Below are 12,022 nucleotides of genomic sequence, written 5' to 3'. Positions count from 1 at the left end.
GGTTCTGGACGATTTGTGGTGTACACTGACGCATCCAAAACCGGACTAGGAGCTGTATTGATGCAGAATGGGAAGGTCATTGCGTATGCCTCACGTCAGTTGAAGGTGCACGAGCGAAACTACCCCACCCATGATCTAGAGCTAGCGGCAGTTATATTTGCATTAAAGATTTGGAGACATTTACCTTTATGGAGAACGCTGTGAAGTTTTTACAGACCACCAGAGTTTGAAATATTTCTTCACACAAAAGGAACTGAATATGAGACAAAGGCGGTGGCTGGAGCTGGTGAAGGATTATGACTGTAGTATCAGCTATCATCCGGGCAAGGCTAATGTTGTGGCAGACGCACTGAGTCGCAAATCTGCAATGTTGTCGCAACTAACCACCCAGCAGCAATAGATATCAGAATTTCAACGGTTGAGTCTGGAAGTGGTAGCGTCGGAGGATCACCTTAGATTGTCAGCAATGACCATAAAATCAAACTTACTGGATCAAATTTGGGAAGGACAAATGATGGATCAACAGTTAGCGGAATGGAAGCGGAGAGACGAGGAAAAGGGGAAGGCTGTTTACACAACAATGGGTGGAGTGGTGCGTCACAAGGGCCGCATTTGGGTGCCTGGAACAGGGACTCTCCGAGAGGATCTCATGAAAGAAGCGCACAATACTCCATACTCCACCCATCCTGGAAGCACAAAAATGTACAAGGACATGCAATTACTGTATTGGTGGCCGGGTATGAAAAAAGACATAGTCAATGTAGTGCACGAATGTCTCACCTGTCAACAAGTAAAGACCGAGCATCAGAGACCGGCAGGATTGTTGGAGCCACTCCCGATCCCTATCTGGAAATGGAAAGAGGTTGCCATGGATTTTGTGGTGGGGTTACCCACCACTCCTAGAGGATCAAACGCTGTGTGGGTGATTGTGGATCGATTGACCAAGTCGGCTCACTTTTTACCAGTAAAAACCACCTTCACAATGACACAGTATGTAGAACTATATATAAGGGAGGTAGTACGACTACATGGGGTCCCCATTCAGATTGTGTCAGACAGAGACCCAAAGTTTACCTCTGGATTCTGGGAAAGCTTGCATCGAGGATTGGGTACAAGACTCACTTTTAGCACCGCTTTTCATCCCCAGACAGATGGCCAGTCTGAACGGGTGATCCAAATTTTGGAGGATCTGTTGCGGGCATGTATGATGGACTTTAAAGGGAACTGGGAGGCAAAACTACCTTTAATAGAATTTACCTACAATAATAGTTACCAGGCCACGATCAGAATGGCTCCGTATGAAGCCTTATATGGAAGGAAGTGCCGTACACCCTTGCATTGGGACGAGGTCGGCGAGAGGGCAGTGCTGGGTCCGGATATAGTAAACCATACTGTGGATTTGGTGGTCAAGATCCGAGATAGAATGCAGGCAGCACAAGGCCGTCAAAAGAGTTATGCTGACCTGAGAAGAAGAGACCTGGAATTTGCGGTGGGGGACCATGTATTTCTCAGGGTGTCTCCACTGAAGGGGGTGTTGAGGTTCGGGAAGAAGGGGAAACTCAGTCCGAGATATATTGGACCATTTGAAGTATTGGATCGGGTTGGGACCCGAGCATACCGACTTGCCCTACCACCTAACCTGTCGGGGGTTCATAATGTGTTCCATGTATCCATGCTTAGAAGGTACCTCTCTAACCCTTCTCATATAATTAGGCATGAGACAGTGCAGTGGACGCCAGATCTATCCTACGAAGAACGACCAAAACAAATCCTGGATCGGCAAGTCCGGAATCTAAGGAACAAGGAGATCAAGATGGTGAAGGTTTTATGGGGAAATCAGACGATGGAGGAGGCCACCTGGGAAACCGAACCAGATATGCGTAATCGCTATCCAGAATTATTTGGTAAGTTAAATTTTGAGGACGAAATTTTTTTATAAGGGAGGGAGAATTGTAAGGTCTCCCTAAGTGTTGGTTAAGAAGCTTACTATAGATCATAATATATATATATATATATATATATATATATATATATATATATATATATATATATACATATATATATATATATAACTCGTTAGGATCACACGAGTGTTAATAAAGGGAAATAAAATTATGGAAATTTAGGAATTCTGAGGGTTTATCGGAATTTAAATGTACTTGGCCAATATGATTAAGGGGGAAATAGGAAACGAAGTTTAGGGAAAATATATGGTACTTTATGTAATTAGGAGATGATTAACCTTAATTCCCCTACCTAATGTGAACATGACCTAACTATAAGAGCTCACTGTTCATTTCCTCGTCACATCTCCCTGCCGATTCCGCCGACCCTTCTCTTCTTTCCATCTTTCCCGAGTCGACAGAGCCACTCGTCGAGCCATTTCGCTGCCTAGCTGAGCTTCGCAGGCGGCGCCACAGCTGACGGGGCACAACGCGAGGAGGAGTGGAGGCGAGACGAAGAAGAAAGAGGCAAGTGTATCTGCCTGTGATAATTTGAGATCCGTAAGGTATAGAGACGTGGAAAACCTAAGGGAAATGAGGTTTGGTATGGATTTTTGATTGGGTTCCTTTTTGTAAACATTCTGATTGTTTTCCCGGAGATGTTCTATTTTGTTTTTCATGTAGACGCGTTCGATAGTTTTCTTTTCTCTTGTAGATGCTTCCAATTGTGTTTTCTCTTGTGGAAGCATTCGATTGGTTGTTCTTTGTAGATGCTATGGATTTACTTCTCCTCTGAGGAGAAGTGTTCTTGCTGGAGGTTTCGGTCGAAGGCTTCAGCTCGATCCGCATATGATTCCGAAATGTTCGACAGTGATTTCTGTTGTGATGAGGTTGAATTCTACTGTGCGTTCTACTGGAAGTTTTGACTGGAGTCCGATGAATTGGAGTTCGAGTTTGAGTTGTGTATTTTCTTCGTGATGAACAAGTGTTGGTGAGTTGTGCGTTACCTGTTTGCTTTAATGTCAGATAGAGGTAATTGTGTGATTTGAGCTCTGATTGGAGTTTTGGATTCGGCTGAGGTTTTTTCGTGAAGATTCGGAATTGGTTTCGTGAGTTCTGTGGCTTGGGTTCCTCTTTGAAATTTCTGGACAAATTTACTCAATACACTGCTCTGTTGCAAATTGTTGTTACAGGTTCTGATTCGAAGATTTGTGAAGAACTTGCGGTACTGTTGGTTCATTCTTATAATGTTGTAGGAAGATCTTTGTTGATTTATTAGTGGAGGTGTTTTGTTTCGTGATGATTATTGGATCTAATAGTTAGTTAGCAAGTTTTCTTTTGAGATTTGATTCTGTTGGGTCTTCTTGTGTGCAAACGGTTTGAAACATTCCATGGGTATCGACTTCTTTTCACTTAAGCTGTTAGTTTTGTAATATAAGCTTAGTTGCCAATTACCAGTCTTGTTGTAAATTAATACCTATTGCCATTTATCAGTTTTGTACAAATTAATATCGGTTTCTGTTCATAAACCCTCCTATGGTATGTGTAGGTTGAACTACGAATGGTTATGGTAAATTGACAAGTTTACAATATATGATGATCTGAATTATTGTTATGTTTATGATATGGGTAGAATAAGTTTTATGTGGCTAGATGGTTGAATATGTGCATATGTGGTAGCAGTACGGGGTGGGTGACCCGGGATGAGCTCCGAGGAGGGCCCATCCAAACTTGACTGATACTGGAATTTATGTTAGCTTCGGCTATATGACTGCATGTTCTCTAGGAGGTACCTCTAGGATCATGGGACTGGATTGACTGGCTCTAATTGTGGTTACCGGATATGTGACATATTCATCTTATTTAGCTGTGTAGGAACTTTATTTATCGCATCTTCCTTCTCTATTATACACCCCTTTTAAATATGTTTTTTTATCATTTAACTCCTATCTCTACTACTTTTTGGATATCATGTTCCATCACATGAGATTATACTTGTTGGGTTGTAGACTCATGATGCCTACATTACAGGTGAGGATGTGTCTCCGGACACGGCGGAGGGCCTACGGACGGAGTAGGCGAGGAGGCGAGATGGACGCATGGCGTTGTCCGGATATTTGGAGTGCTGAGTTAATGTGCTTCACGGGAAGGGGATTTGCTACGGAGAGGTCAAGGGTTTTGATTTGAAATTTTATTTGTCATACTTTGTGAGAGATGTTGGTTTTTATTTTCGATAAAACAGAATGTTTGATTTGGTATCGTGTCATAAGTATACGCTTGGTTTGTGTTCGGTGGGTGATGCACTATATATATATATATAAAAAAAAACTTGAGGGTTGTTTACGGGATGTTTCAGGTATACTCTTTCAGTTTAATAGATTGTAATAATTTTGTAACCATTATTTGAGCTTATAGGTGTTGCCCACAGAAAGCGTTCAACGATCGCGGGCCTTGGAGTAGGAGTCGCCACAAACTCCGAACCAAGTAAACCCTTGGTGTCTTTCTGTGTTTGTTGTTTATTTTGTTTTCCGCTACGTATTTACTCGACACGTTTTAAATTGAACGAAATAGGCACGAGCGCTATTCACCCCCCTCTCTAGCGCTTCTCGATCCAACAATTGGTATCAGAGCGAGGACGCTTCGATTTGGTGCAACCACCAATCAAGCAATTTTTTTGTGGTATTTTCAGTTTTTTTCAGAATCGATCGAAATTAGTATAATTACTATATTCCGATCTATTTCTCGCTCGAATTGATTTTTGCTCGAAGTTGGTGCAACACCACTCGAGTTTATTTTTTTTCTTTATATATCCCGCACTACTTATCCAAAACCTAGTCTTGGAACAGATTTTTTTTGTGTGTGTAGGTTTTAAAATGGCACTTCAAGAAGGTTATAGCATCGCTCGACCACCGCTCTTCACCGAAGACGATTTCGGGTACTGGAAGGGCCGGATGGAGGCGTACTTGCAAACCCAGTTCGAAGTCTGGATGATCACTAAGACATGCCTTGAACTTCCACTTGACGGCTCAGGAAAATTAGTATCATACTAGAACTATGACGCATCCTTAATAAAGAAAGTAGAGGCAAACGCAAAGGCAACCTGCATACTCCAGTGTGGTCTAACCAAGGAGGAGCTCAACAGAGTTGGACTGTTCTCCAGCGCAAAAGAGCTATGGGAGAAGCTGATCGAACTCCACGAGGGCACCTCCGACACCAAGGTGAGTAAAAGAGATTTACTGTTTAATAAACTATACAATCTCAAGATGCAGGAAGGAGAGACAGCAAGTCACCTCCACGCACGCATACAAGATATTCTCAACTCCCTCCATGCAATCGGGCAGAAAGTTGAGAATCGGGACGTCATAAGGTACACACTCAACTCTTTTCTGAGGAACATATTGTGGGCATCAATGGTAGATGCCTACAAGGTTTCCAAGGATTTATCTTGTATAAAATTAGATGAATTATTTTGAGTTTGAATTACATGAGCAGACTAATGCGTAACCAATCGAGAAAGGTGTAGCTTTGCTTACAGGTACCAGTAGAACTCGTGAACTGAGATCATGACGAAGAACCGAACCGGAATCTGAAGAAGAACTCGATTCAGATGATGAAGATGACGAATTAACAACAGAACTTGTGAAGAAGCTCTACAAGAAGAAGAAGAGCTTTAACAAGAGAGACCTAAAGAAGGCAGTACAATCCAAGGAGGTTCAACCTAGTTCAAAAGTCAAGTTCGAGGTGATCTGCTACGGGTGCAACCAGAAGGGGCACATCAAGGCCAACTGCCCAAATCAAAAGGAAGCAAAGAAGCAGAGAAAGAAGAAGGTGCTAAAAGCAACTTTTGAGGAATCTTCAAAAGAAGATACTGACGACGAGCTCAACCAGACGAGCCTCCTCGTGCTGATGGCCCGGGATCAAATCAACGTGTCTGAGAGCGAGAACGAATCGGAAAGAAGCCACAGATCCGTATTCATTTTCGAAGGGCCCGATCCCTTTATAAGTATTCCTTGATTACATAATTTAGTGAATTATTTATTACGCAAATTAGCAAAATCAAACATTAGGGCCAAATCACTTCTAAAGGAAATAACTATCCTTAAAGAAGTGACTAACTCCAAAACCTTGCCTGAACCAGTTCAGACTGGAAATTCAACTCAAGTCCAAAAGCATGAGGAAGAAAATTCTAGTCTGAAAATTCAGGTCAAGGATTTGGAGAAGACCCTAGAACGATTTTCTTTGAGGTTCAAGAACCTTGACCTAATTCTTAGGACACAAAGAGCCGTTTACAATAGAATTGGACTAGGTTTTAAATCCAAAAGGAAATATCGATCTTATCTAGCCTTAGTCAACAAACCAAATAGTAAACTAGTCCAAGCATGGGTACCCAAGTCCAACTTAGTCAATCAAGTCGGACTTGGTCAGTATTGGGTCCCCAAGGATCAAGTACATGTTAGATTGTATACTAAAAGCCTAGCTTTTGGTATAAACATTTATCTAGAAATAAGAATCACATTGGTCAAATATCTACATTTATGATAAATGTAGTTGTTCAATTAATTTATATTGTAGATAACATGGTGTGTGGTGCCACACACAGAAGATCATGTTATCAGTTCTTTATAAATTATAAACAGTTGCTCACGATTAAGATGGAAAGGAACAAACCATTGGAATAGTCGTAGTGTAATTAGGTATTAGTTTATCTCGACTAATAAATTACACTAGCACACTCTAAATGTATTGTGTAGGACCATTTTAGGTAAGTTCTTTTTATACTGACTTGATAAAAGAACTAGACCTTAGTTATTATGGAAGTGTGTGCTCTTAATCCTAATATAATAACAAGCACATATATTTGATATTTATTTCTTTAATTTATCAATTGGTGAGATTTAGTTCTATAAATCAATAAGCCCAATAAGTTGGAAATGATATCACTTATAGTGTGTGTTGTTGATTATAGAAGGAATCTGTGTCCTAGTAATCTAGGTTGAGAATGACCCCAAGAGGAGCTCATAAGGATTGTCATGTTAAACCCTGCAGGTGGGCTTAGTCCGACATGACGATAAGGTTGAGTGGTACTACTCTTGGACTAAGATATTAATTAAGTGAGTTGTCAGTAACTCATTTAATTAGTGGACATTCATTATCTTAAACATAGGGAGACTAACACACTCATAATAAGAAGGAGCCCAAAAATGTAATTTGGGATTGGTGCGGTAGTTCAATAATAATTCTTTAGTGGTATGAATTATTATTGATGAAGTTAAGTTGTGTGTTCGGGGCGAACACGGGAAGCTTAATTTCATCGGGAGACCAAAACCAATTCCTCCTCTCGGTCCCTATCGTAGCCTCTTGTATATAGAAAATTATATTCATCCAAGTTCATCTTCTAGTTCATGTTGTTGATGTTGCTTCACATTGCTGAAATTAACGTGAACAGAATAGCAACTCACGGGAAGCTTATGAATATTTTGCTTCCAACATTGATGTGTCAACGTGAGAAACTGTGATGTGTCAACGTGAGAAATTTTGAGATGCCAATGTGAGAAGCTTGAGAAGCTTTGAGATATCAATGTGAGAAGTTTTGTTTAAGCAACTCACGGTTTTTGCTTGCAAATTAAGTCAACATGAGAAGCTTGTTTAAGTAACTCACGTATTTGATTGCAAATTAAGTCAACATGAGAAGCTTGTTTAAGCAAGTCACGTTTTTATTGCAAATTAAGAAACTTGCCAACGTTGATTAATGATAAGGCCGATCACCAACGTTGATCAATGCTAAGGCCGATCATGTGGAATTAAAAGGAGAGGAGTTTTAAATTTCCTTTTTATAAATTCATCATGAAGGGAAAAAATTATTGGAGAAATTTTTATAAATTTCCGAAGATAAATTAGGAAGTTTTAATTCTTGTGTTAATTAAAACTTTCCTTCTTTTGGAGATTAGTGGCCGGCCATTATTTTAATGAGAAGAAAATTATTTTTTAATTAAAATAAATTTTCCTTTTCATGGTAAAAGAATTAAGAAAGTTTTTATTAAAATTTCCTTATTTGCCAAGACCAAGGATTATAAAAGAGATGGTAGAGGTGCCTTCATGGGAAAACGACTCTATTATTCTTCTCCTCTCTTTTCCTCCTTGGTGGCCGGCCCTAGCTTCTCCCTATTCTCTTCTTCTTGTGGCCGGCGGCAACCCCTCTTGGTGCTCTTGATGGTGGCCGGTTCTAGCTAGGGGAAGAAGAAGAGAAAGGAGGTTTTGTTTCTTGCATCCCTTGGAGCTTGGTGGTGGTGGTCGGACCTCTACTTCTCTTGGAGAATTGTGGTGGCCGAAACCTAGAAGGAAGAAGAAGGTGCTTGGTGGTTCTCGTCATGGAAGATCGTTGCCCACACAACGTCCGTGGTTAGAAGAGGAATACGGTAGAAGATCAAGAGGTTATTTTTGCTTACAAAGAAAGGTATAACTAGTAATTGTTTTCCGCATCATACTAGTTTTTCTTTGTATAGTTATTTTTGGAAATACCAAACACAAGAGGCATATGATTCTAGAGTTTTCGAAATAGTTTTTCAAGTTTGTGTTTTCTTCTTTTTTGAATTTGTGATTCGATTGTTCTTTTTGGTTAACCTAGAGTTATTTAAGGAAATAAATATTAGTTTTCCTTAAAAGGCTTTGCCTAGGCGGTGGTGGTTGCTCCCATATCCAAGAAGGCCATGTACCTCGCCATGCAGTCCTGGAAGCCAATTTTGAAAATTAATATTTATGGAATTAATAACTTAGGTAGATTTGATTCAATAGTGTTAAGTTCCGCTTGCGATTCAAATCTAAACCATTAAGAACAGATAAGTTAAATTTGGAATCAATGATGTTAAGTTCCGTCTGCGATTCCTAATTTAACTTCTAAAGAACACAATAGGTTATTTAAGAAAATGTTCGACACTTGTACAAAAATTTTTTGTACAGTGGAACCGTTACGATTTTCCTAGGACTAACCAACAAATGGTATCAGAGCTAGGGTTTGCCTCTGTGTGTTTGGTTTTCAAATTAGGTTATGTACATGTCATACATAATTTAGGCAGGATAATAATAGGATGTGCTAACTTTGTGGTTGCAGGCTCCAACTATTATGGCATATTTTTATTGTGTGTGATTGGACCCTTGGACATGTCAAGGGCATTTAATTGTGTGTGCATGAATGTAAAATTAAATACAGCAGGAGCTGTATTAGTTATTATAATTTTATATTTTTTGTTTCGATCTAGATTACATGTACATTCCCTCGTGGAATATAGGATCGATATATGTAAAATTCTATTTTTGTCGCGGATCGGATTCTTGTGAGGCGTGGTACTTTTGGAGCACCAGAGGCGCAGCGGAATAAGAAGCAAGATGGATGCGACAACTCGACCCGATGGCGGTGGCTAAAGATGGCAGCAGCTAGGGTTGGAGCATATGGACGACAGTAACAGGAAAAGGCCATAATAGTTGGAAAATAATTTCCATATTTATTGCTTTATTTACTGTGATGTGTGTGTATGCATGTGATGTATGCTAGGATAACTTAAAATTCCCCACTTTAAATAACTAAGTGGAAGAGGGATTTATTTTAATTAATTCCACGGTCTCCATTACTGGTTTGTAAGTGATGCAAACAAACTTGCGCGTTGGCTCTGAGTGCCTTCCTCCATATCGGATGAGTTTGTTTGCAGATCACTAGATCAAACTTCCATTTAGGATGACTATAGGAAATTAATTAAGAGCGTGTGATCTTCCCCATCGGAAGGGGCATAATCTTATTAATGGACTTAGTGTCAAGTAATGGTATACACTTAGGCACGTCTAATAGTATCCTCCCCATCGGAGTCACTGCTATTATTTGTGTGACCAAAGGAAAACCAACTATTAATTTGTCAAAAATATAAGTTGACAAGATAATAAAATTAAAACCCCCTCTTACAAATGTCGAGTTTTTGTATACGTCACACTATCGTGGCATACAAAATTCACGGTGTATGAGGTAATTTTATTTGTCAGTTGACAAGGAAATAAAATTAATGGGAAAAACCCCTCTAACAAATGTTTGGTTTTTTATACATCCACACTATCGTGGCATACAAAATTCACGGTGTTTGAGGTAATTTTATTTGTCATAAAGACTTATTGACAAGATAATTAATGGGTAAAACCCTTCTCTTACAAATGTTCAATTTTGTATACGTCCACACTATCGTGGCATGCAAAATTCATGGTGTTTGAGGTGTTGGTGAATTTAAATGATATTATTTTGAGGAATCAATATTATTTCAAATTCAAAGTTTTTGATCAAATATTTAATAGACCAACTATTAATTTTATTTGTCATAAAGTTAGGATAACGAGATAATAAAATTAATGAATAAAATCTCCTCTTTGATTTTGTATACGTCCACACTATCGTGGCATACAAAATTCATGGGGATTTTAAGGTGTTGGTCTTGACCAAATATTTTTGTGATTCTTAGGATTTAAAATGTTTGTCAATCCCCTAGTTGTTATACTATAGAATAGACTTAGTAGTCCCAATTGTAATGATTGGAAATAGGACTTGGACATTTAAGGTAGACTGTCCTCTTAGAGCTAAGAACAAAATAGGTGTATTTCATTCATTAGTTAATACATGATTAGTGATGTTATCTACCCGTACCTGGTGTGTAGATACGGGAGTCATTAATCATGTCTGCAATTCATTGTAGAGGTTCCAGAAAACTCGATAACTATATGAAGGGGAAGTCACCGTCTACATGGGCACTACTGCAAAAATAGTAGCTGTTGCAGTGGGAGATGCTTATCCTCTGATAGGGATAAAATATAGATTTTAAGAAATTATCTTTACGTACCAAGTTTAGAAAGAATTTGATTTCGGTTTCTAAACTATAGAAGAATAGATATTCTATCTATTTTGATAACAAACTTGTTATCAAGAAAATAGGAAAGATATCTGTTCTGGTACGTTGGTTAACAATTTATAAATCCAATAACTCCCATGATGCAATGGAAATTAATAACACATCTTCTAACTATTAAGAGAAAGCAACCTTCAGAAATGACCAATTATATCTTTGGCATCAAAGGCTAGGTTATTTTAACTTAAGTAGGATTCATTGGTAGCTGATGAACTTTTGGGTTCATTGGTAGTGGAAATCTTTCCAACCTGAGAGTCTTACTTGGAAGGAAAAATAACCGAGAAGCTTTTAAGTCTAAGGGATATGAAACTAAAGATATAATGGAATTGGTTCATTCTGATTTGTGTGGTCCTATGACAAGAGGTAGTTTCGAATATTTCGTCTATTTTATAGACAACTATTCGAGACACAGATAGATTTACTTGATACACCGCAAGTCTAAGTGCTTTGATTAGTTCAAAGAATACGAGGCTGATCCAGAGAAATGCCAAAGTAAAAATATCGAGACACTACGGTGAGATCGTAGTAGCAAATACCTCTTGGGAGAATTTAGGAGTCACTTATCAGAAGTAGGGATTCAATCTCAACTAACTGCACTTGGTACATCCCAATAGAATAGTGTATTAGAAAGAAGGTATAAGGCTCTTATGGAATAATTAGATCGATGATGAGTTATTTAGAAAAATTACCAAATTCATTTTAAGGATATACACTGGAAACGGAAGTGAACATAGTACCTTTTATGTCAGAACTCTCTACTCCCACAGAATTGCAGAATGGGCGTAAGCCTAGTCTGAAACATATTCAGATTTGGGTGGTTTAGCACGTGAGAGACACTGAAAAATTGAACATGAGTTCACTTGTTTGTGAGTTATCCTAGAAAAATGAAAAGAGGTTTGTAGTCCTTAAAATCGGAAGGTCATTGTTGGCACCAATGCCCGATTTAAGAAAAGGACTATACTATGAACCATAAGCCCATAAGTAAATTTGTTCTTAAGAAAAGGACACGTCTAATCTAGTACCAACTGTACAAGATGAAATATCACAAGAAACTGTAACACATATCACAATTAATACACAATTATAGACAGTACCTCATCGTAGTGGGAGGGTTGTCAAACAACCTAAAAGATTCATGTTTTG

This window comes from Zingiber officinale, chromosome 5B, assembly GCF_018446385.1.
Source record: "Zingiber officinale cultivar Zhangliang chromosome 5B, Zo_v1.1, whole genome shotgun sequence".
Lineage (NCBI taxonomy): Eukaryota > Viridiplantae > Streptophyta > Magnoliopsida > Zingiberales > Zingiberaceae > Zingiber > Zingiber officinale.
This window is presented reverse-complemented; position numbering follows the sequence as displayed.